Source organism: Oreochromis aureus, linkage group 15 (assembly GCF_013358895.1).
Source record: "Oreochromis aureus strain Israel breed Guangdong linkage group 15, ZZ_aureus, whole genome shotgun sequence".
NCBI lineage: Eukaryota > Metazoa > Chordata > Actinopteri > Cichliformes > Cichlidae > Oreochromis > Oreochromis aureus.
In genome coordinates this window covers 38,094,108-38,121,296 of record NC_052956.1, presented here as the reverse complement: position 1 = coordinate 38,121,296, position 27,189 = coordinate 38,094,108, and the positions used below count along the sequence as shown (strand labels likewise).

The following is a 27,189-nucleotide window of genomic DNA, read 5'->3' as shown; positions in this document are numbered from 1 at the left end:
TAGGCCAGGCCACCACTGTTAGGGAGGAATTCTTTCTTTGTGTCTGCACCATGCGAAGTTAAAAGCGACAGTGGTGACTGCTGTAAGTCATTTGTCTCTGGTAACACTGGTTTGTAGGAAGCAGGGACCTCAGCTCTAGTGGATGATACATTATTGCTATCACTTGGCCTTGTTTAATTACATCCATGCATGGGGTCTGGTATCATATTCTTCAAAGCATATCAATCATGGGAAACTTTAACCAAGGTCCAAGTTATTGTGTCATATAATCCGGTGTTTGACAGAATATGTGAAAGAATATTTCAGCAATAACTTAAGAAACAGTATGGTATCTCGACAGCTAATCCATTAATACGGTTTATCGCAGCCACAGAATATAAAATGAATTCTCTGGCTTTTTCTTGAACTGCAAATGAATAATGAACAGCACATGAATGTAGATATTCCTTGAAAAGCCTTTGAAGAACATCTACTTTTTCTTCGAGTGTGTGGTTTTATTTTAGCCTCGTGTTGTTTATTAATCACACTTTGTTTCACAGTTAATTTCGCTGCACGGCATTTATGTAAAAAACAAAAATTGCATTAAAACCCCTGTAGATACATCCCAAAGACATGATGCCTGTCTTTGGGCTTACAGAAATTGTTACAGCCATATATGTTAAATTAGGACAGTTAAATTAATTTAACATATATGTTAAATTAGGACAGTAACTTCAAATAGATGTATGAGCTTTAAAAATTGATAGATTTAAGTACATTTAAGTACATTCTTAATTTTGACACACAGACATATATATATATATATATATACACACATAAACCTGCAAAGAAAAAATTCTCCTTGTACTTACCAATTAATACTTAATTAGTACTTGTAGAGATTTTATTTATAGTGATTTTTTGTGCAGTGGACCTAAATTCCCTGCTGTGCTTTACAGCACAAAGTGTGGCTCATCACATTGCTAGCTATGTAATTATTTTGTATTTACTCAACCTTTGTGCCTTTATATTTATATATATATAATATTTGCAGGTTAAATGCATTATAATTGCTGTGATGGCATCCAAATATGACTTTACTGGGATCAGATGACAGTCTCAAAGTAATTCTTCAAACTGAATTTGCCAAACTGTGTTGTACAGCCATTTGTGTTTGTGCTTATTTTGCCCCCTGTAGCCAATCCAGAAACACATAAACAAACTGAAATGAGCTCTGCATGGAGGCTGATACGTCTCGCTATAACCCAACGCTACACAACAACTTAATGGGTATTTGATAGACTTAATAGACTCATATCTGGTCTGAATTTATGACTAATGTGTTGTAGCTTCATTACTAAGTTTGCTGAAGAAAAGCTGAAACTCGGATCAAACCAAATATTTTTCTGACATGGCAACACTCTGGGGAACAGCCGGTGTGTGATTGTTGGCTTCTCTGTAGTTTACATATTGTAAACCTAAGAAATTCAAGCATCTCCCTCTGTTAACACAGTGTGCAGTTATGTTGGGAGAGTTGTCCTGCAAATGTTTCCTGCTATTCGGGCGGGCCATTTTTCATACGCGACGAGATCCTTGTGTATTCGTGCAACAGTTCTCTTCTCTACATTCGGCAGCTGCAATCTTAAGTCAATGATTTTTTTCTCTTTCTTTCCCCAGTTGATGAAATGAATAGGAAAATCCCTCTATGTTTATCCAAGGAGAATATCTCTCAGAGTGGCAAAAATGCAACAAATCCACAATGAAAAGTAAACCGATTCAATCTTTCCCTAATCTCTGCTTGAGAGTAAAATAAAAACTAGATTTTGAGTCTACCTCCTAAGTCAATCGCTCCCCGGATGACTAATGTGTTGCTGGGATAGAAGCTTTGCAATGTGCGATGAAATCTCGCAGAGCCTTTGTGGCTCTCACTTGCTGGACATCCCCATTGAGACAGTAAAGAATAGGTGGTCACAAGGTATGGGCACAATGAAACAGAACTCGGGGACTAGAACAATTGCTTAAGCTGTCAGAGGGTGACAGAAACTGTAATTAATGATATTTTCTATTTTCACGGAAGAGAATGAGCAGCTGACAGAAGCATTATTAATGAGAGCTGCCTTGTTGAAGGGAATAATGGCAGTTTATTAGAAGCAAGACAGATTTAACGGATCTCTCTCAAACAAAGGGTTTAGACACATTGAAAAATGGAGACAATCTGCCTTAAAGATCTAATGGGAGAAAATGTTCAATACAACAGAAATGTCTGTATTGTGATCATATTCTTTTTCCCCTCGAAACCATCTGTTAGGCACGTCGAGAATAAAAGAATTCATTTTTGTTTTTTTCCTTGATTTTAAAAGAAGTCGCTTATAGCAAAGTCTAACAAAAGTATTTTAGTTTTACTATCCCTGCAATTAATCTACAGAAACAATAGCTTGACAGGTACATAGATGGATATTCTTAGCTTTAAATGCAAAACTATAGATCAATCTCTAGTGAAACTGTCACCTATTAAATCAGAATTATGCTGTTGGAGTGGTTTCCACTCTATATCGAGGATTTCTAACATGATTTAGTATCAACAACTTTGTAAACATATACTGCAGAATTTATACACGTGACGCAAAGGTATCGCACTTTAGGAAGATTTATTGCGTTCTATTGAATCACATTAGGTTTCTGTTTTTTCTATTTAGACAGATGTTGTTTAATAGACTGATACAAGTAGGGCAATAGTTTCTATTCACCAATCCAACCGATCACTTTGAGAAAGCATGATGATCCCATTATTCCTCACAGTGTCTCGCGGATTTAGGCAAGATATAAGTATTTTTGAAGTAAAGCAGATAATGGCAATATTACCACGGGGTGAAAAAGATTTGTGTAACATATTCTGGCAGTGTTTCAACAGATACTCCACTGCTTCCTTCATTTCACTGGACTGAAATATGGCTTCGCTGTGATACTACAGGCATATTCCACTGAATAGACGTATTAGATGATTTCCAGAAATGAAATGATATCTCCCCCCCGAACCTATATTCAGTTCATGTAATTGATTCTCATCCAGCAAGTTTGACTGTATTATGTTTGTTTGAAAAGTTAAAAGAATTCGGCTAATTTCTCCCCAACCAGGCAATACTTAACCAGATTAGAGTGGCCACTTCAAGCTTTGTTGATGCATCCAAGTGAGGCAGGGCAGCCCAGCTGCAAAAGCTGATCAAAAGAGAGAGGGGGAATGTGATATTAGCATCAAGTGCTTCAGCGAGTGACTCAGACAAAAACATTGAAAAAAACATCATTATTAGACACTTCCTTTACCCATGTTTGGAAGTGAATATATCTGTTTGTCAAGCAGCTGTGTGCATCCATACATGGCATTGATTCGTACTTTAACCAGCATTATAAGGCAATTCCTCTTTTCCCTTTTGCAACCCCTTATTGGTAATATGCTAATGACATCCGCTGTGATTAGTGATTTTCTTCTAATCTTTATTCCACGGTGGCCTGAGCAATCACAGAGGTAGAGCTTCGAGATTTCGAGCAGTGAGCTTCTTCTGACTGCTCTTCCCGTCTGCCCTGACTTGATTTAATCTGAATAATAACTAAAAATTTGGATTCAAAGGCCACTGTAGTGCACCGATGCGCTTTTGCTTATTCAGGAAACACACTCAGAGGGAGACACTTTTTGGCTGTCTACCCAACCTGTTCTGAGTAAAAGGTGTTTAAAAGAGGAAATCCTGATATATTGCTACAATAATGCTTAAAAGGCAATGTGTGGCATTTAAAAAAAATCATTTGGGAAAAATTTATTAGACCTTCTTTTCATCCTACAGCCCACGTGTCAAAGTATCCTTGGGCAAAATACTGAATCCCGAGCTGCCCAAGGAGTCTGTCAGAGAGTGAATGTTAGATAAAAGGGCTCAGGTACAGATGAGTGATAGGGTGAAGGAGACTTTTAGTAGAGTGCACTTTAGGAAGCATAAAATAACGAGTCCATTTAAAGAAACGGTCAGTTAATTTTACACCGAGCACTAAATAGGAAACAAAAATACACACTGCCTGGTAAGACATGTAACCACAGTAAACTTTAGTTATTTAAACTCAGAGACATCTGCACAGAGACATCATGAACGCAAGAAAAAAAGTCCCGTGGGGATTGTGGGGGTACTCTAAATATTTCTGTGGTCTCACACTCTTTCAGGCGTTTCAAGCCTTGTCCGTCAAGAACACAGAAAAAGAAGGATTATATGAATTTTCCAGTTAACTCACACCGTTAACCAAAGAGAAAGTCAGTTTAAACTCCAGCTTAGAACATTTAGGAAGACATCATTACAAAGTTCACCCCTTCCCCAAAGCCAAGTATTGAAATGAGGTCTGTCATTTATTCTAGTAATTGAAATACTTTCAGAAGTTTCTGTTGAAGTCTACCTGTAATAAAGTGTCTTTGAATGGGAAAGACTACAGGGTGCACTTACCGGTGCGAGTTTGCATTGAAATGCACTTGGAAGCCCTCCCTAATTGGCAGCCATCTCATTTGGCTTTGATATTGCACACCATCATCTGCATGAGCAGAACAGGCCATTGTCTGGGGGATGAAGTACAGGTGAGTAACAGGCTAATCGTCAAAGACAGCGCAGGCGATGCTGGGTTCAACACGAAGCCATAAAGTAACTCCAAAGTAGTGTCAATTACAGCTTATATTCATAATAAACTGAACATCCCCGCGATGTTTCGACTTAGCTCGGAATGAACTGTGTTATATAAAGTGGTAATGTGGGCAGTAAAATGTGACTTTAGACAGCGAGATCCAAGGACCTTCTAATTAAGAGCGCCATCTTCCAGACATCATGTGGAGTGATCTAATGGTGAGTGGCCATGCATGCTTTTACCTGGAGTGTGCTTTATCTACCAGTGCCTCGCAACGGGACCTTAGACCAACCCGTCTCCTGCTTTAGTGCTGAGGTATGAACTGCACGGGTCCTAGCAGCCATTCAAGGACCATTACAACCTGAGTGAAACGAATGGGCAAAATGTTTATGCCATGTAGTACAAACAGCATCGCCAGTATGAGCTATCATAGGTGTAGCTCAGCTTTGGATACAGCCATGCTGCTCCAGAAGGTGTGGCGATAGAATTCACACCACCTGCAGGAGTGAAAAAGACCTCCTGCATCGTTTCGTGATAGGGTGAAAAGAAGCATTCATGCTATTACAGTCATGCAGGTTTCATCCTCTCTTTAGCAGTCAACTATAACCCATCTCAGAGACGCTAGGTGCTAATTACAAAAGGATGAACTTGGGAACTTGGAAAGAAAAAAGCAAACAACAGAATCCAAGATAGAGGTTTAACACAGGTGCCTAATCTTCTGTTTTGGATGTTTTGGGCTCGACAGGCTCAGAGCTGCACATCCTCCTACTTGTAGGTTTATACATTTCACTCTGAACCTGTTGCTAAAAGCAGTGATTAATCATTTAACTTTCCCACAGTCATCCTCGGAGCTTCGCAGTGTATGAAAAGGGAATTCTAAGCATTAAGAAAAGAGTCGCTGCTGGTGGGACGTGACAAAGCAACGGCCCACTGACTTAACTAAAATTAAATGGACAATTTAAAGCGAGCAGAAACAGAGGAGGAGACCGTGGATTGCTATTTTCATATTTTGATATAATTATTTTCAGTCCACTAGAGAATAAAAGCAGAGAAACCTAAATTAACTCAACGGTAAGCCCCTTTTCTATTCACCTTTAACCCCCTTATATTCCATGCTCTAAAATATCTCCGTAAACAGCTTTAAATAAACACTGCTTTATTATTTTCTCTGCAAAGGTTTGTCAGACATTTGCACAACTATGTATTGGTGTGTCATAACTCTACTGAGGGTTGAAAAATGGATTTAGTTAAGTGCAGGAAGTATTATGTTTAGCTCAGGGCAAAGTGTTCTGTTGAGTTATAGCAGCCGATTACCCACAGCTCTGGTCCGAGGACTACATGGGGTATTTGTTTACACCAAAGGAAATGAAACTATTTCCATTTAACTGCCCTGATTATTGGCCTCCTTTGCTTCATTCCTCAATACATGTGAAATGTTTCCTACTGTTACAATGGGTATCTTTGCTCTGACCACAGCAAATAGAGGAAAAAAGAAAACCCCTCTGAGCGAGGAAATAAAAAAGGTGTGTATTATGTGAAGCATTGCGGACGAATCCTGTTTTCCATTATGTCTTCATAACCGAATGAGTTTTTATGCAGAGGTGCTGATGCAATTAGCTGTTCCCCTCCTCACCGTGTGCCAGATCGTGCTTCGGTTTCAAAGAGTCAAAGAAACACTATCTTGCTCCAATTTCTGGAGACCTGTGCTTAATTTGGCCTCCTTTATCTAGCAGAGTTTTTCTTTTTCAAACACCATGTGGTTTGCTTTTGGTTGAATCCAAATAATGGACCACAATGGCGAGCAACCGGGGGCTAAGAGACTGATGTTTTAACTGTGATACATCCACATTTTTATCTCCCACTTTAACAAGTATATCCTTAAGAAACCCCACTGCTGCAGAGACCATTATCTATGTTTCAGTTATGAATAGAAAAATATCAATGCTGGAAGCAGAGAGAAAAATAGAAATAGAAATGTGGCCCTCGGTTTTTGAAAAGAGCCGAGCGTTAGGTTGAGCTTCTGCGACGTACATTGAAACACATATTTTAGCCACGTTTATCTCCATTGCTTGACAAAAGTACTGACAAAAGCTCCATATCTTGATTTCCAAGTGCATATACAGTATTTCTCCGTCTACAGTGTCAGCATAATCCCTACCAGGAGTGAGTGCCGCACAGAGAGATAGAGGGAAGGTTGTGGGCAGTGGAAAAAACGATGAGGTTGATCCCTCGTAAGCTGGCCCATGGCCTCAACCCTCCAGCATTTATCTGAGCAGCAATGGTAGTGAATCCATCACCAATCGCACAGATAAAAAGACACCCCTGCTGTCCCTGATTCTACTGCCCCCTTGAGGAAACAAAATGACAAAGGTAATAAATGCATCCAAATGCATCATTACACTCTGCGTTCAAGGTGGTTGTAGGTATCAGTCATTTTTATGAGGCTCTTATAGAGCACATACTTCAGCTATAAATGAAATGCTCTTCTCTGCTATTTTGCAACACAGATTATGTGACACAAGTAAAAAGGCAGGCACAGTTTATTCAAAGAAAACAGACCCTGTGCCTTTAATTTTACACACACAGTGAAGTAAAGATAGAAAAAGTGTGAGATACACGCCCGAAATCGGTGTTTTGTTTTTTATTGATGTGGCCATTGTCTTACAGCTTCGGAACAAATCTGTGGAGCAAATCTACAATCTACTGTCTCCTCAATATTAAATTGTTACCCACCAATTACGCGAAGCACAGATGCTTCATCCAATCGGCAGCTGGTGTGCTGTATATTTCCGTTAATATTTCACATTAGCCTGTAGCGCTACATAATACCAGATGATTGCTTGTCTGTTATGGTATACGATGAGAAGTGTTCAGGGCTGCTAATGTGAGACGTCTCTGTTTACCACTTTGATGGATGGCCTCCCTGATAGGACCTGAGTTACGTTCAGGGGTGTCACAGGAAAAAGATGACAGATGGGCCCAGCTGTTTAAGATATCGACACTTTGACCAGACCATGAAGACATTAATCACAGCATGACTAAGCAGCACGGTGGGAGAACGGGTGACTTCTCTTATTAAGACACAAGTCGTGATGGTGGGAAAACCCTGTATAACGCACCGTTCAGTGATCAGAAGTTATAAATATTACGGCGAAGACAATGCAGAAGCGACCCAAGGAACTTGTAACATGATTAACCGTCACCAGAGATTAGGGGCCAGTAATAAAGATAAACGGGGGGGCTGTTGATGCTGTAATATGATATCAAGGGATGGCAGATATCCAAGAAGTCAGTGTCACAATGAAAAAGAGGGCACTAATGGCTCTTTGGGATCTGAAGACTCACTCGCACCACGTTGTGTCGTTGATAACACACAACTGGTAGTAGTCGCGCCCGGAAAAGATGCTGCCATGTTATTTCTATATTGTGCCTCTCCATTAAATATTTATCCACCTTGAGCGCATCACCTTGTAGTTTATTTCAAAGACATTTATCCCTGCTACGGTGATTTCTGTGATGATCCTCTTTGATACTGACAATTATTTGAGACGCTAGTGCTGATGTTTCTTTGTTGATAAGCTTCTTATACATGTGGTAATTGCAAGACAATGATTGGCTGTGTTTTGGCTTAATATTAAATATTTAAACTTAAAAATATTTTGGGATTATTTTACTGCAGATTGATTACAGTGCAAAACTTTTCTTCTGCTGTCATAATTGATGTTAATTTCAATGCCTCACAACCTGCACAAAAAAGTGACAGAAAAGACAACAGAAGTCTAGCTGACAAATTAGACTTGAAATCGTTCATTAACATAATGTCTAGAAGTTCATTAATAACCCCGTTTTAAATTATTCATGGTCTTGTTTCACTAGATACAGCATGTTTCCTCCTGCTGAGCTCCACATCTCAATTGGCTAAAAATGGTGTAAAAAAAAGAGATGTGAGAGAACGAGGGGATGAAAATAAAGAAAAAAAATGAGAGAGAGAGAGAGAGAGATCACAATGCACACAAAGACGGGTCATTATTTCAGCACTGCGGGGAAGACAGTTAGACACTACTTTGTTCTGTTCAATTTGACTCTGTGCGACACAACATGCAACCACAAGCGTAAACCAGCTTATACCTTATTTCAAAAAAAGAAAAAAATTATGCATGTCATAAGTATGACTGTTTGACTACCCACCGAGCTGTGTATTTGCTGCACAGCTTGGTATACTATGGATATCCCACTGTTGTGATCAAATAGTTACTTGGCCAGCATTCGTGAAAATATGGTTTCACACCAGCTGTAGCGCCGTTTCAGACATGACAAACTTAGAAGCAGCTCCTAGCTGTTTGTGCTAGCCCACTTTCCTTTCACCTTGAATTCTCTCTCGCAGTGCTTTTTACATGAAATGAACATTCTCACTGGTGAATAATTGTGCACGTTTCACTTACCCAGAAAAGCACAAACCCCCCCAAAGTGATCAGTTTGCTCGGGTCTTACAAAGACTTCATTCTATAGAGAAGCACTTTAATGCTACAGAACCCAATGTCATCAAGGACAGCAGTAACATAGTAAACAGCAAGAAACACAATGTTTCTTCCCTCTTCTCAAACTGGAATAAAAGGGATCTCATTTTTCTTACCATAAATATTATCTCTGGTAAGTAATTTTGTGACTACAATTTGATCAGACATGCTTAATATTCCATTGAAATGCCACAGGCTTTGGCAAGCGCCCACTCAACATACCTGTGCAAATGAAAGTCATCTTATATTTGAAATGCTGAATGGTTTTAGCCAATAGTGATGAATGAATGAAAAACATATCTGCATGATTTTTCCCTCAAACATCGTTTCATACCGGGTGCTTAGCAACATTGCAGCTGAGCAGATAAAGGGAGACGGCGAGAGAAATCCTCGCTGACAGCTGCTTTCTCCAAGCTTCTCCATGTTGTAAAGATGTACCCTCAGAACTGTATTGAAACAACTGACCCCATTGTTCCCAGTGTAATTAAAGAGACCACAGCTGAAGACGCTGGGCCACATGGCCAAAAGGGGCTTTCCACACTTTTTCAGCATGCTGTCCACTGTAACGTTATGAAGAGCGACGAACAAAAGCTTCTCGTGCCGATTACCAAATTTCATAATGTCTTCTTAAAATCAAAGACTCCATAATATTTTAATTTATACATTTATGACCTTTTGTTTTGATTTCAAATTCTGCTGCACGAAGAGTGTCTCAATAAATTTGCACTTGGGACACTGTGGCAATTGAAAATGGCCAATTTTTCTAATCATAAGCACTGCATAAGACTGCTTGGTTTTTGTGTTTAGATTTCGTTTTAAAAATGCTAATGCAGACCTAAAGCAGATTACTTGTATTTTTCTCTTTTGTCAGGCTTAGGGAAATTTGGAAATTTGAATAAACAGTGAGCAACTCTTGCAACATACAAATTTGTGCTGCCATAAAGGCTCATTTTCAATTAAACTTCCAATCTCATTTATCATCGTAAAGGCATTTCTCCCTGATTTATCTGATAAATCTCAACAACTGTAACACAGCTGTGTTATGGTGCTGCACAAAATTTCAGTGCCTGCAATCACGTTCCACTCACTTGTCCATGAGCCTCTGTCTGCAGCAGCTGTAAATCGAGTAATTTCACAGTAGCATGAAAAGTTGAAGACAGGCTTAGCAACAATGTCAAGCGAGACACGGAATCACATTCATCTGCCGCTGTGACTATTTGATACATATCTGCTTATGCTTTGAAAACAGACACTATATTCCTTCTACAACCTGAAATACAGTATGTCCTCATTCTGTTAGCCAGATAATGACCCGTCCGACTTCAAAACAGTCTGTTCTAATTAAAGTCCTGGTCCAAAGCGACGCTACATTCCAGAGGCAGCAATCTGATGGAGCGCATGGATTCACATGAACCAGGCACCATTACAGCACTCTTTGATCTCCAAGGGATTCATTGGATGTCAGTCATTCAGCTAACCTGGTTTTGATTTTTGGTGCACATTTGTTTTTGGAAATTGTGAATGTTTTGTTATTTCCACTAAAGACAAACAGTATGGCATAAATTAGAAAGATACAAATTATGCGTGTGTTTATTTGGAAAATTAAAATGAAACACTAAATATTTTGGCTTCACCAATGGGAAAAATGCTTTATTGCAAAAAGGCATTGATGAGATGATTCACATTGTTTCTGTTCCCATAAGCTTATAATAGTCTTTATTGGAGAACAGAGCTTTTATTGTTCTAGGGCTATGCATGAGGCACCTAATACAAATAACAAGTCTATAATCCAATAGCCACGCAATACATATTGTGAACAATACAAAGACCAATAAGAGTTGGAGTGACAGCACTTACAAAGGGCATGCACGTCCTTCCAGCTGTGGCCTAGCTGCAGCTACTGTTAGCATCTAATAGTAGTGGTTCTGGAATAGGAATGTAGCATCAGAAAGGCACACTGCACACTTGTCTCTCACATGCTACAGTGGATTTGTCCTCCCGCTACTTTCAGTTTGAACTGACTTTTTACACTATTTGCAGATCACAGTGGTTTGTTCACCATTGGGACAATGGGGAAAATGATCCATTTCCATATAACTGAAATAATACCAGTGCCTTCAGTTATCATCGGCTGTTTCTCTCAAAGTGTGATTGACAGACAAAATAACACATGGGGCCTCTTCAAGAGAACAGCAATAGCTTGCATTACTGTTTTGACTCCAAAGAAGTATGCTAGCATCGGGCTGTTTGAAAGACATATCACAATTTAGCGACTGTTTTTTTTTTAACACTGTCAAAAAGAAGTTGACAGGTTTTTAGGATTCAGTTAAGGTTCTACAAAGAAAGACATTAAAGCAGAGAAAGTAAAAACAACAAATCTACATACCAAAAGCCCAAAGCACATTTGCCAAAATGTTTGGACTTTGTTTTTGTTTGGGAATGTTTCACATGCCATTTTGCACATTATAAGAAAATTTGATGGAGGATTTGGTCATGAGTGAAAAGGTAATTACACCATTTTTGGTAAGGATCCGACTTCAAGACCACCGCAGACATGGCAGTTTAATTTCCGAATGTTCCAAATTACATTTTGCACATTAAAAGAAAATATGATGGAGAGTTTGGTCATGAGTGAAAACAGGTGCATAGTTTCTTGGATTTGGCTTCACCTCCGATGTGGGAGTTTAAGAAAACTTTACGCTTGGGATTTTAACCGCCATGGTAGTTTCAAGAGTATAATTGCAAAATCTGATAGCATTTTGCCAACATGATGCTTCTGCAATATAATAAAACGGTGATCAGTCTGACTTGAAATTTGGCACAACTCATCCATGTGCTTTTCCCAGGAAGGATAAAAGCAGCAATCAGCTGAGCAGGTGTGTGCTGATAAATATCTGGACCAGATGCAGTTTTCTAAATTTGTCCTGTTTAAATAAAATAATGAATTTAGAGGGCTGTGCTGTTTTGGTAGATGTATGTATTTTGGTTATTAAACTTGAGTTCATCTGCTGCTTTCGAACAAGTAAGGTGGAGCTGCTTAAAACCCATTATTGTCGGCCTGTATCTGCAGACACAGTGGTAAAAATGTTCTTTGTAAAGGCTTTTGCATACTCGAGCCCGTCATCTTTCACTTCAAGGCAAGGCTATGAAAACAGCTTCATAAATGAGCAGTTAAGGTTCTTAACAGCTTTACAGCACACGTTAAGATGTTTGCCACATAATTACATACTGCGGTGATTTGAAAATAGTACACAGCAAAATTATAATTTTTATCGCCTGTCCCCTCCATTCCTCAGAGGGTTTGTCATTCCGTTGAAAGAAATGATACGAAATCCCTCCAGAAGAAAAACAACCGACTGTGAACCATTATCAGCCAAAAGTGATGCCAGAATTGCTTTGGCCAGTGCATGAAACGCCACAAGTTTAGTCATCCTGTCTTCTGCACACACATACGTGGCTCCTATGCAAACACCAGTTTGCCGCTCAGCACACTAAAATCTATATATTCCATAAATTAATGGAATATATAAAGATGAATGCTTCTGAAATTCTAATGACTGTTAAGAGTCTAAGAGGTGCTACTATTTTCTTTTGGGAGGTTTGAATCCCTAAAGCATAAAAAATGAACATAACTGCTTAAATGTGTTTTGTTGATTTTCAATGAATCAACCAGCTGTGCCTCTGTGCCCAACTCACCCAGATGCCAGAAACTGTTACGAGGTGGGCAATACTTCACTGTTCTGTGATTAGCCAATACATCAAAGTTTATAACCTAACACATCAATTTTACTTGGGTAGATTAAAAAAAAGGAAACTGACCAAAGCACATAGTTCCCACACATTTATGACATCTATTATAAATCAGCTACATTTTCATGTTCATTTATCTTTACTGGAACATTTTAGTTTTCCAAACCATATATTTCCCATTTTGTTATAATTAAACCATTCCTGTTTAATCATAAGTTGGTGTTTTCTCGTTGTTGTGTTTCTTGCACGTGGACAGAATGCATGGTGGGCCTTCATGTTTGTGTTCACCTCCAGCACCAGGTTAAGGACGCAAATCATACCCATCACATTATGGAAAACTGCTCTGAGCTAGTTTTGATCTTTCGATATTTAGCCAAGGTTATCTTTGGCCAAATGAGACTAAAGTGGAGACGCCACGTTCGGAGAAAACCAAATGCAGCATATCAGCACATCTCATAGTGGAGGGCCCATGATTTGGTCTTGTTTTGCACCCACAGGAGCTGCGCACTTTGCAGTCATTGATTTAACAGTCAACCATGAACTCCTCTATACCAAAGTATTCTAGAGTCACTGCGAGGCCATCTGTCCGGCAGCTAAAGCTTGGCCCGATTCGGGTCATGCAGCTGGACAGTGACCCCAAGCACAGCAGCAACAGAATGCCTGAAAATAAAGAAATCAAGCAGTTGTAATGGCCCAAAGTCAAACTATAAATCGGACAGGATGTTGTTATATTAACTGCATGATCACCAACGTACCTAGTTACACTTTAAGCCAAGCAATTTTGGACCCCGAACTAACCATCCAGTGTTCTTTCAAAACCACGACGTGAACAGAATTGAACAATTGTGATTTTTTCACAAGATAAATCCTTCACTATCATCACACCTGTCCATGCGTTGTCATTTATTGTACTTATCATAAAAAAGTTGTATTAAATCTTTGTGTCACATTTTGTCTGACACTGACTTTTGCAGGTATTTGAATCATTGAATCAAATTTAAAGATGTGCCAGCAAGTGTGAAAAAATGTTTCTTCCAGTGTTGCCTCACTTTTGAAAAGTCCGTTTCAGCCACCCGACAACCTAAAGTACGTTTCTGTACAACAGCACACAGACAGGCTCTCATATGTGTGACACAGACAGATATGTCTTAATATTAACACTAAGGAAGCCACCTTCACGATATGAACTCCCAGGTGCTAATGAGATCACTTCTTCCTGCCAAAACTCCAAATTATCACCGTGTCACTGCAATTGATTTGAAATAATGTTATCCATAATGTTACAGCAAAGATTGATAATTTCAGTAGGTAATAGACCACTGCTACAACAACCCACACATTTCATTATTTTTAATTAGACCCACCTTTTTAGTCCATTAGCACCAGCTGCTACACCAGTGTGTTCAACTTGTGAACCTCTTTCCTGCTGATTAACATTACCATCCTCAGACTAAAGGCCATCCTGTTTTTCAGCATTTTCCAATTCAGGAATAATCGAGAGATTTCAGCCTTTCTCCCCTTCACAGCATACTAGATGGGCTGCCAGTACACCAAGGGACTAATAGAGACACAATTCTGGGCAATTTGCAGTACCCTCTTACCTGAATCTTCACAACAGGAAACAAAACTATAACTCCCAAGCAACTCCTAAACAGAGAACATTCATTGTCAACACAGTTGGGCTATGAGTCAACCAGGGACTATTTGCTGTAGGCCAGCTCTTGCCATCCAATAAGTGAGCATCGAGACCAAAATCACCTCTGCATTAAACAGTGCAAGGGGATCTGTTTTTATTTATTTATTTATTTTTTCCCACATGGTGAGAAAGTTGCTGAAAGGCTGTAAGAACAGACTCTGCTTTCAGTTTAAAAAAAAAAAGAAGATGGGAACTACAGACAATTATTGTGAAAATTCTGATAGTTTGTGATATAATCACAAAAAAAGGAATGTTTTCGTTCAAGCTTTGGACACAAAATCCCACATTTAGGAAATATTTTTGAGTCCAAAGCATGTACTTTTGAAGCGAAAGCAGGTAGGTGTCACCATAGCAACCAGAAAAGCAACATTTGTAACAGACTGGCAAACTCTGTAATTTTTTCCAAACCATATTTTTTCTAAACTAAACCAAGTAGCTGTTGATGGCGAAACCAAGCCAAGCAAGATCATAGAAATAGTGTAAAATGTATGATGTGTATGAATAGGGCTTGGGTCTGATGACTTGCTCCTCCGCCATCGCTCCAACCTCAAAAAACTTTTTCCTCGCTCTCTTGTCAATACATATTAAAGCAGGCTGATGGAAAGTTGTGTTCAGGGACATGAAATTCTGTTGGGAAATTCATGTCCAGCAACACAAATCAATAGATTAAAGGTTGAGACTATTTCACAAACTACCCCGAGGCGGGGTTACATACACAGTCGTAGCCTGGCCATCAACAGTTACTGATTCCCAAAACATTACAATGATTAGGCAGAAAAGCAAAATTAAACTACACAAAAAAACTCTGTAACACAGAGACCTGTACTATGAAGCGGGGTTTAGGCTTAGTGAGGTAACATTAGGGTTAACATCCTATCCTGCTGCGGCACAGGTTAATAGTGAATGGTGATCGACTGATTTGAAACAGGTATGACTCATCAATTCTTTGGAAAATAGCTTCACCAATCCTGGGACATCTCTTGGGCTGCAGATAGGTGAAGATTTTAAATAGTGTTTAAATTCTTTATCTTTCCCTGATAACATTCATTGATTTTTAAAAAATCCTTTTTGTCCTTGGCTGACAACATGTTTAATGTTCTATAACCATTAATATGTGACTGTAAAAACAGGCCACCATCAGGACGTAATATCAATAGGCTCTCCTACCCACATCTAAACATGAATTTAGTGGAATAAAAGTTATAATCCATCGTATTCTTCAGTGTCTTAATGATAAACCTGTAATACTATTCTGGTTTTAAAACGTTAACACTTTATTAATATACTAGGTCTTTTCCAGTCTCATTGACCAAAAAACACGCATGCAGTACTTTTATTACTTTTCCTTTTTCCACAAACTCACGTCGCTCCTTTGGCTTCAGCAGCAATTTAGCTTTCAGCCTTTGCTATGTGTTTAACTTCTTCATATTTCTAGAATATTATAGTTTTGTCTTAGTAAAATCAGTTGGTCAGCTGCTACTGTACTAATCAGCATTTCCAGTTGGGCACTGCACACGAATGCATTTTTAGGTAGTTTTTAGATATCTTTTATTTTTCAAAAAAAATAAAACACAAAATAAAAAAAACTAATTTTACAGATTATATGTCGTCTACTGGACAGCATCTTTAGTTAAAAAAATCAGCTGTCAACTAGTTTTTGTTTTTTGTTTCTTTACAACATTTCATAAGCTGACACATGATCCTGGTTATGGCATCGCATTTTCCCCTCACATCCGCACGTCTTGTGTTCCAAAGAAAACAGACATACATTTCTGGTTTTAGTCTAAACAAACTGATTCAAGAAGAATGTAAGCATTCATTGTCAAAAGTGGCATCTGTTTGCTGTAAGTTGGCTGTAAAAACCAATAGTGTGACTGCTGCTCTATGTCCGGGTGAGGTCAGTGGAACAATCAGCATCACCTCAGGGAATGGCCTGTCATCACCTGTGTAGTTTTTGCAGCACTAAGAAGCAAAGATGTTTTAACAGCAACTGCAGTGGGACGTATGGATCTGGCAGACAGCAGGTCACTGTGACTCTAAGGGAGGCGACAGACGGATTTCTGCGGTGCTGGATGGAGTATTTCCCCAAAACAAAAGCCACCACCGCTTCTATTGGAGCGAGTCTTGTAGTAGCAGCGTGTAATATCCTCAAGTTGTCTTTTTTCTTAGGCTTTCTCTGCTGTATTGTTTATTGCATTATTTCCAAGACAGTGATGACATTAATTTGCTTTTCTATTTGGCCCTGTGAAGTTAAGCAGTTTAATTTCTTTCCATTTTTAGGTCCGACCCTTCTTTCATCTTTGGAAAGCCCCCCAGGGAGATGTCTCTCTGCTACTGACCTCTCTCCACTCTTGAACATGAAAAATCTTTCTGCATACAGGCCTGATTATGCAAACACTGAGTCCGTTCCTCAAATGGGAGATGACTTGAACCTGCATAATTTCCTGAATGTGTATTTTTTTTTTTTTTTTTTTGGTTGGATGATGAATAGGGAAACATGTTGTTGCTCATACCTGCCCAACTGTAGCTCATCCTTCTTCCTGTTACCTTGGGCCTAATTTAATAACCAAAAACTCACTCAGCCAACTGTGATCCTACTGTGCACCCTGATGGCAGAAATATGTGTAAACACCTGCACTAATTACCTTCTCAGGCAGATTATTTATGAAATGCATTAAAGCATGTGTAAAACGATTCATTGGTCAGAATTCGGAGCAATTTTTCACTCGACCATCCAAATATCTTCCAGCCCAAGGGAGGCAGAGCACGTTTCCAATGAAACTAAACGGCATTATCGCTTCGTGACTGTTCATTTTCAGGATTGTTTGCGCTGCGGAGACTAAACAAGATTATCAAATAGACAAAGATGAGGATTGCTGTGTGCTTTAAATCAGACCACACTGATTGTTTATGTTAGATGCAATCTCCTTAATGTGTTTATCATCCTGTGGACATTGGAGGGTTTTTTCTTTTATGAATTTGACTAAATTCAGTTCAGACAATACCTGTTTCTTAGGATCTGTATCTCTCGTTAATAACCTTCGCCTAGATATGCTTCTTAAATATTTTCTTTCATGAAGTTTGTCAGACTGTATTGACTGCACTGCAGGTGCTGAGTAGAGGACAAAATTAGCACGGCACTCAGCCTTGAGTGTTCAGGAGGACTAATTGAGCCAAAACTTCTCTGAGATAGACATCTCTGATTACATTACATCAGTGAAATATTCTTGTCTCACAAGTGTGCTGATACTGGAACGACAATGAACGAGACAAACCTCCGTAATGATTAACAGTGGGTAATGATTTTACATATCTACTAATTTTGCATGTTTGGTTATCTTGTACCAGAAGTTACTGGGAGGCAGCCAAATTGATCGCGAAAATTTGTATTAATTTTCAACCGTAATGATGAATGAATCAAATTTGAAGAGTCTAGTCAAATCCATTACTATCTCATCAGTGGAAATGACAACAGATAATAGATTTTCAGACCCCGCCGTTCAAGTGGTGAATCATTTAATATAGTTTATACAGTTTAATGAGATCCACTGATAGCCTTTCAACAGACACAGAAAGGTAGCAAAATCTCGCATCACGCCCAGTTTAAAATTTAAAATCTCAAACGAGCGCTTCACTTAAGTTACTGAAGGTTTTGCTTTAATAGAAAAGGTTTAAAGACATTTGATGAAAAACAGACAAACCTCAACACAGCTTCCTAAAAGGAAGGAGATTTAGCCACGGTGGTTTGATAATACAATCTAAGCCTCTGACTGCAAAGATGGTGGCGAGACTCAAGAAGTTTAATGCCACTGTGCAAGAAACACTTTTTATTTCTTCAGTGGGATGAAAAGAGCCGGTTATCTCAAGGGATTGAGATCAGATCGATTCACATACTTTTTCTGGTGCATGATATCAGCACACTTCCAATCAGTTTATGATAGGCTACTTTGTTTGCCATGTGCACCAACCCACTGTTGTGCATCCCTAAATGCTGGAGCCACACTGCTAAGAACTGCTGAGCATTCAAAACAAATAAACAGCAGCCGGCAGTTTCGGTTAATGATATGACAGCACGCTTTAGCAAACCTTGTGAGCAGAGTCGCGTTGAGTTTAAAAAAAAATTGTGCTCTATTTTTTTTTATATTTGAATATCAGTGCTGATTGAACAACAAACTGATGTTTCGCTCAACTGATAAAATCAGAAAACTGCAAAATCAAAAAGTCCTGTGACAACTGAGTCGCTCTGATATGTGCCAAATATATTTAAATTGCTCTACTTATTTTAATGTTGGTCTACTTTATGCTAAGAGCTCGGTGCTGTGTGTAGGGGGGGGGGAAGGGGGGATTTTAAAGTATTGGGTCAGCCTTGGTTGTGGTAGATACTCTGGTAGAGTGCTAATGGACTGTGATCAGGATTGGGGGCAAAAGTTGGGCTGGGAAATCCCTAAAATCAATTTTATACTCAAGGGCAATCCAAAAATGTATGCAGCATCCAATTATTTAATATCTGAATGTTGTAGAATCTTAAAGTCCCATTTCCTGCTAAGGGCAGCAGTTACTGTACTGCAAATCATGGAAATGTGTTTGCCTTGACTTTGCATTTATTAGCTGGGTTTATTCGTGCTCTAGCAGGTGACAGCTAGTCGGATGTGACAGAGTGCAATATTATCCCTCAGACACAATCTCCGCAATTTCAGACAGCTACATCATGAGAGGATGATGTGTTTGAATTATTGATGCATTGTCAAGGTTGAGTGCATCATGCTTTTTAAGGGACTGCGAATACAAGGAAACCGTTTTTTTTAAGAAAAGGAATACTTCAAAGTCTAATATCACACAATTAGAGAGATATTAGTACACTAGAGCTATATAATGATTACCCCCATCTGAGCACAGCAAGGCTAAGAGATGTAGCTTTTGATGACCACAGAGAGCAAAGAAAGGGACTTCTGACGGATCCTTCTATCTTCCCCTTGCAGTTGTAGCATTTGATTCATGAACGCTGCGACTCATGCACGGGAGAAGTGTTATAATTAACTATGAGGGATAAATGCATCACACGGCGATTATCCTAATTACTTGAGATATTCTGGAAGTTCACTATAGCATCAGAGCTCTTCTCAGTGTATTTGTTTCATATGGGTCCCTTGGAGACACTAAAACACAACAGCTGTTTTATTTAAATGCAGAGCACCTGAAGTTGAAGTAATTTATTGCATCCACAACTTCATTTACAAGAGGAAAACATCAGTTTCTGCTTGCACAGTTTAAAGAGTTGTGTCACTTGGTGGAGACTCTGTTTTTTCAAAAATCTATCTAATTGCTCTCGCACAATTCGCCCTGTATTTTTAGCGCTTGTAACCCAATCGTCACTCCCTATTCACCTGGCCCGTAGACTAGCCTGCAGGCAAGAAGTCATTTGAAATGTGATTTAAAAATCTGTGAACTTATCCTTCAAAGTGACTCTTTATATTGAACTCACAACAACTCAAAGTTGCGAGCATAATGTGTCTGTGTTGTCAGCCATATTAACAAAGTGAACACACCATTAAACAATGTCATTAACCACCGACTCATGCTAATGTCTTCGTTTAACTATCAATGACGCTTAGCTTACTGGTCTGAAAGGGAAATCTGTTTTCTGGATTATTAGTCCAAAATAGAAATTCAGTGAGCACTTCGAATGTTGTTGTGGTGCTTGAGAGGGTGGGACACTGCAGTTAAATTGAATTGAAATAATTCAAATGGCAAGGATGGGCAGTGTAGGACTACTTGTGATTGTGTTTATTGATGTATTTGTGAGTGGTTAGCACGGAGTCAATGAGTTGGGTGTTGCTTTTATACTATGTCCTTTGCAATATCCCATTTAGCATGCCCATCTAAATGCTAATAAGAAAAAGGCTGTTTTGGAATTGCTCAGTATAACTGATGTGCTAATTCACTGATTGCTAACTAACTGTAACTTTGTGGCAATTTAAACTTAACATAACACCTGTAACGTTTTGTTTTTATGAAGATAGTTTTGCAGCAACTGTTATCAGTGTGTTTTGAGGCATATATCGCCCCAACAAGCTCAGACCAAAACTTTGTCATTCATCTCTTTTGAAGCTTCTCCACACTTCTTTCTCACCACATCGCACAGATACCATCCCACGGAGGCGACAAGATGCTCAACAAATATGACCCTGAAAGCACCCAAAGAATATTTTTAACATATTTTTGTTGGCACTGTAGTGACACATGTCATTATGACCTCAGGTCACGCTGTTCTTGCGCGTTCTTGACTCTACCCAGGTGAAGGATCAAAATCATAATGCTTAGTCGGAGGCCTTAAATCCTTCAGCTAGTTTAAAAAACATTGTTGTCGGCCCCTGTGACTTTAGTTTCTTTGTGACATTCTCATTCAGTGGCTATATTAATCAGCCTCAGCCCGTAGGCCCAAACAGATGGCTTTGATAACTCGCTTAAAGCGGTCCAAAACTCTGCAGATAGCGCTACAGTAAACTAAACATCCATCTTTGGCTCTACGCGTTCCATTCCCCATGCAAACAGAGTCATTATACTCACGGCTTGGGGGAAAGATTCCCTGTCACACAGCCTAACCCTCTTCTCTCAAGGATTTGGATCCTTGTCAGCTGTATTTCTTAAACTAGTCGAGTGGCACTAATGTTAAGTGAGCGTTACTGGCTCCAGCCACCTTGAATATACAGACATTTAACCCGACTTTTTTTGTCATCTGTTCAAAGTGACATTAAAGCAAACTTTCAAAATCTGTTTCATTTATTCATTTATATTTTAAATTGTTTATTTCCTTTAAAGCGTCGTCTACCGGACTTGAATAATGATGCAGTGCTTTTTTACACCTCTGTCAGCCTACATTTATTTTAGACACGTTTGCTCAAGGTAAGAGGAAATACAATCACTGCATGGCACAAACTTTTTTCTTCTTTTCCTTTAGTCACAGCCTGTTTTATCTTGAAGAATTAGTGTAAAAATAGATACACAAAGTGAGCTCCTAATTAATTTAGGGGCTTTTTGGCTGTGTACTCCTCGTTCGTTGGGTTTCCACTGATGACTTTAAAGTACAGTCAGTTTAATTTAATGCTTTGCTCATCCATTTCATAAGAACAATTACACATCTATAGCACTTTTGATAGATAGCCATCTCATTTCAAGGTGACTCAAGTATTTGAGAAGTAATACAGTATTTAATGTAGCTTCACAAATGACACTTCCAAATTGCTAAAATTTATGCTGTGGCTTAAAACAGCCGGCAATCCTTAGTCACCGTGAAGTATGTCTTAAATTTAGCTAGCCCTGTATTCAAGGATAAAATTATTTTGGCATTTAGAAGCGAGTGGTTCTGCTCAGTGTTTTGTAGCATGTTTATTGTTATTTTTGTGTATTTTGAGAATGTGGGTAATGACTCAGCAGCCTGGAGCCCAGCTACAGTCAGTGCTGATTAAGTTTAGATTACTTCGTCGTACGTACACACTTGAATGTTTCCATCTGTAGGTTTAACATTCACCGGAACATCTGCCTAAACTCTTTATATGTCATTGCCTTCTCTTGGCTAACATTCATTTTCTTTGCTTAATAAACTGCAGTTGTTTATCACACTGATTCATTGTCATTCAAGTGCTATCCTGTGTAGCATTCTTCGCTCAAAAAAACAAAGTCTGTGATTCATTTATTTATCTCATCTTTAATAACTCCTTTTTTTAAGCTTGCATTGTTTCCTCTGTTTCCTGTAAAACACCCTTTATAAATAATTCTGGATGAACTTGAGTCGACCTTCTCGAAACACAGATTTACAGTGTACGGTACAAAGAACACGTTTCATCGTTACTCATTCCTCTTTGAAGAATCTGAATGTGAAACAAACAAAAATCACAATCAAAATGTAAAATCAGTGTAACGCTGCCACCACTGAGCACCAGGGTCTTCAACAGACCCTAACTGTCACAGTGTGTTAAACATGTGCACACCAGACACTTACGTGTCCTGTTACATTACAGCAAATTGTCTAAAACACAGGAGAGTAAAATATAATTAGTGATTTTACTTGTTTCTGAGGTTATGTTGCCAATATTTTGCAAAGTACTGTATTTTGTGAGTGTTGACTGTGTTTGTTCATGACAAATGATGCCATGTAATATTAAGTATAAAGAAATATAGTTGAGAAAGTGAGCATAACAAGAGAAGATGGGATGAAAGCATCCAGCCACCCCCAAGTCCTCATTTGACTTCATCAGTCTGTCTGCTTTTCTTAGTTTTTGGTAAAAAGCAGCTTACGCAACACAGTTTTTATGCACCATCTTTGTTTGGTCAGACTGGCATACAGTCTTGTGAAAAGGAAAATGCACCTTTTTCAGTTTCAGGGTTTTATATGTGTCAAATCTTCAAACAACCTGAGTAGAACAACATATAACATATTACACTGTGTCATTATTCCTTTAACAAAAGCCAAACCAAACTGAAGAAGCAGTGTGTGAAAAACTAAGCATACCCCATGCTTCACTGGCACCTTTAGCACCAGTAACGCCAATAAATTTGCTGTATTACTTTATCAGTCTCTCACATCATTGTGGAGGAATTTTGGCCCGCTCTTCTTTACAGCCTTGCTCGAGCTCTCAGAAAGTACTGCTGCAGCATTTCAATCGGGTTGAGCTCTGCACTTTGAGCCATTGGAACACCTTGATTCTTTTCTTTTTCAGCCATTCTGTTGTAGATTTGCTGCTGTGCATGGGATTTATTGTCCCGTTGCATGACCCAATTTGGGCCAAGCTTTAGCTGTCGGACACATTTCACTCTGGAACACTTTGTTATACAGAGGAGTTCATGGTCGACTCTGACTGAAAGGGGCCCACGTTTTGTGGCTGCAAAACAAGCCTGAATCATCATCCCACCACCACGACTGACAGTTGGTTTGAAGTGTTTGCACTGATATGCTGGGTTTGGTTTTTGCCTAATACAGAGCTGTGCATTATATGGTCTCCACATTGGTCTGTTATGTCCAAAGGACATTGTTCCAGAGGTCTTGTGGTTTGTTCAGATGCAACTTTGCAAACCTTAGCTATGCTGCCAGGTTCTTTTTGGAGAGAAGAGGCTTTCTCCTGGCACCTCTTAAACAAGCCATACTTTTTCAGTCTTTTTTATCTGTACTGTCATGAACTTAAACATTTAGCATGCTAACTGAGGCCTGCAGAGCCACAGTTGTAGCTCTTGGGGTTTTTTGCAATTTCTCTGAGTATTGCATGATCTGACCTTGGGATGAATTTGCTGTAATGCCTACTCCTGGGAAGATTGGCAACTGTCTTTAACATTTCTCACTTGTAAATAACCTTTTTTCACTTTCAGAACAGTGTAGTGTTTTCCACATTTTACTAACAAACAAAAAATCCCAAGTTCGATCCCAGGAGGAGATACAAATCCCTTTGTGGTTGCGTCAGGAAGGGTATGCAGAATAAAAAAAACTGCCAAACCAAACATGCATAGCAACCCACTGTGACGACCCGTTGTGAATGAGGGAGCAGCCAAAGGTAGCAGTGGGACTGTAGAAAAGGGGACTTCAGTTTGTTTAAAAATGGCCTCATAACCCTTCATGGGTTGATGGGCAGCAACAATTGCTCCTCTAAGATCAATGCTGACGTCTTTCCTCCTTGGCATTACATTAACACACAGCTGAATGCTCTGGACCCGAAAACCCAAAACTTCTCCTCTTACAGAGGCGCTCACACTTGCTGACGATCAGTTCATCAAGTGCATTTAAAACGTAGCAGCACCTGGCGGCCTGTTTATCCTCTGAATTCCTTACGGGTGTAATGCTTTGTACATTTTGGCTTAGTTTTTGTTGAATAAATGATGTCATGGTGTAAAATCTCAATACCTCATTTTAAGACCAGGTTATATCTTATTATATCCTGATATGTTAAAACGATCGAAATGAATGAGTGTGTACTTTCTCTTTCACGTGACTCTGTTGGTACACTATCAAATTCTCACAAAGACAGTGAAAAATTTGCACCTCAAAAACGTTCACAACCAAAACCAACTTCAGGAAAAAGCAGCGTTACAGTATTACAACAGGTACCAAAAAGATGTCCGACATAAAAGATTTGGCTGTGCACCTTTAAAAGCAATCGCTTTTTCTCTGTTGATTGTGAGGAGCCATGTCCAAATATACACCTATATAATAAAACTGCACTTACACCCATATTTTAAAACATTTTTACGTGCACAATTTGTTTTTCATGGCAAAAGCTGCAGCTATTAGGCCAGTATTCAAATGAGGCATTTGGCAAAAAACCCCATATTTCTCTCACAAGACACTAGCGTTGTTTTTCCCCGACCTAGCTGTATACAACTATTACAAGTACAAATTGGACACAGCTTCATGGAATCCTGAAAACTGGGCAGAGAGTGACTGGTGGGCAGATGGGCAGTGGATAAAGTCTTTTATTTCCACCATTGAGCAGCTCCACACCTTGGATAATAGGAGCCAATTCAGTTCAGCCCATAAAAAGGTTTATCAGTTCCTGTCAGCATGCCCTGCAGGGGTGAGGCGACAAATAACAAGGTAGTGAAAAAGAAAAGTGGTAGGAGTCCAGCTCCCTAACCTGTTCCCCCGTGCCAATGGCCATCTGCATTTTCAAAAAACTCTCATTTCCGCTTATGACTCGAGATAGAAGATTAGAGAGTTAAAAGTCATGTTTGAGCAGCATTAGAAGGCGATACTGAGGTCACGTGATGTGAAGATGCTGCACTCCGTGCATCTTAGCAACGTCACAAAATGTCAAGCACTTTGTAGGCTGCCTGGTAAAAGAGGACTCGCTGTGATTGTTACGTTTCACGGGATAGTCGATTTTAGAAAACGATTCGATTAAAATTAGCATCATATTTACTGCTGTATACAAAAAATAAAGACACAGAGTTGCAAGTTGTGTATTTTAATCATTTGAAAAAAAAACTGCTTTGGCACCAAGGTTAATGTTCTTTTGATATTTATATTGCTAAAATAAAATTACCGTATTTAAAATGTTTTAATGATTCGGTCAATGAGGTACACACAGTCTTCTGCACTTCAGAATATCTATTTCTGGGAAAGGATTCAATTCAAGTGCAGGAGGATGAACAAACCGTGTCAAATTATAGCCCTCATCCTGATTTGACAAGCTTGTCAGATCCAAACTAAATTTCCGTCTCTACCTGTATATATATTTTTAAAGTGACCTTAAACCCAAATAAACCTGGAGGTTCTCTCCAAAAGCCAAAAATAAGGTTTCACTATAACAGACGAGATTTAAGGAATTACTGGACTCAGTTTGAAAATAGACAGACTTTTTTTTCCCTGTCAAAATACAGGCAACTTTCACATGATGCAAAACTTTGATGAGGAGGAAGAAGAAGAAACGAGACAAGGTTTTTTTTAAATTTCTACAGTGCATTTTATGCACAGAAAATAGTAATATATATATATATATATATATATATATATATATATATATATATATATATATATATATATATATATATATATATTAATTGTATATATATCTGTAGATATAGATATATATATGTGTGTGTGTGAGAGAGTATTATTTTTTTCCCCCTTTTTGAGAAGTGTTGGGAGCACAGTCGTGAGAGCTCCTCCACTGCGTTTGCCTTATGCTTGCTGGAATAAATTGGTACCATATGGCACGATGACAGGATCACTCAATCTTCTGTGTACCTGAACACCACATTAATCATTTTTTGGGGGATATTCTTTCCCTTTCATCACACAGGAATTTCCAAATAGCCCCTGCCTTTATTTCTCTCACACATGTAGTGAATTTACATAAACAGAGTACACTCTGCCCTTGTTATAAGCCAGACTGTTTGACCAAGTTGGAGCAGGAGCAAAACAAAATGTTAAGGTTGGGTGTCAGGTGAGACTTTCTTCCTCCTAAACATCTTGACTTACTTTGATTGTGAAACGTTTAGAACTAGGCGCATTTTTTAAATAAATCTTTTCAGATAAAGCACAAAATTATCCACATGTGTGTATGCAAATAAATAACTGTGCAAATACACACAAATCTCACACATCACTGTTTTATACAAGTACATAAATAATAAGTGAATTTTTAAAACATTTCCACAGATGACCAAATATTTGCACAGATTTTTTTTTTTTATCAAAGTAATATTCATAACTGTTACTTTAAATGTAATTATTTGCACCTACCTTTATTGAATTGCTATGATGAAATTCCACATGTATGAACATAAAGCTCCTTCCACTAATTCGGCCTAAGAGTTTATAGACAGAGAAAGGTGAAGTGAGTAAAAAAAGGGTGGAGTGGCCCAGAGGTGAGAGAGACGAGAGAGAGAGAGAGGAATGGAGAGAATGAAAGAGGGAGAAGTGGGACAAAAGAGAAAGAGTGGTCTTTATAGCAATGTCCGCTTGATGAATCAGACATGTCTTATTTGTTGGCTGCACTGCCAGGGAATTTGCATTGATTATTTTCCCCTCAACAGATACATTTAAATCAATGTGGCACAGCGCAGCCAGAATAGTGTGAGAAAATGTGCTAGGCACACAGTGAAGCCCGG

General features: G+C 38.8%; 1 long non-coding RNA gene across 2 annotated transcripts in view; it reads right to left on the bottom strand.

Annotated features, from left to right (window-relative positions):
* Positions 1–26,912, bottom strand: part of LOC120433284 — a 28,106-nt gene extending 1,194 nt beyond the window's left edge. The window contains exons 1-4 of one of the 2 annotated variants that reach the window (XR_005608461.1): positions 26,822–26,912; positions 4,872–4,990; positions 4,458–4,567; positions 3,127–3,195 (exon numbers count right to left, since the gene is read on the bottom strand). This is a non-coding gene — a long non-coding RNA (uncharacterized LOC120433284). Of the gene's footprint in view, positions 1–2,755; positions 3,196–4,457; positions 4,568–4,871; positions 4,991–26,821 lie in introns of those variants that run through there. The other variant, XR_005608460.1, reaches the window with a different exon arrangement.
* Between the last annotated feature and the right edge of the window lie 277 nt (positions 26,913–27,189).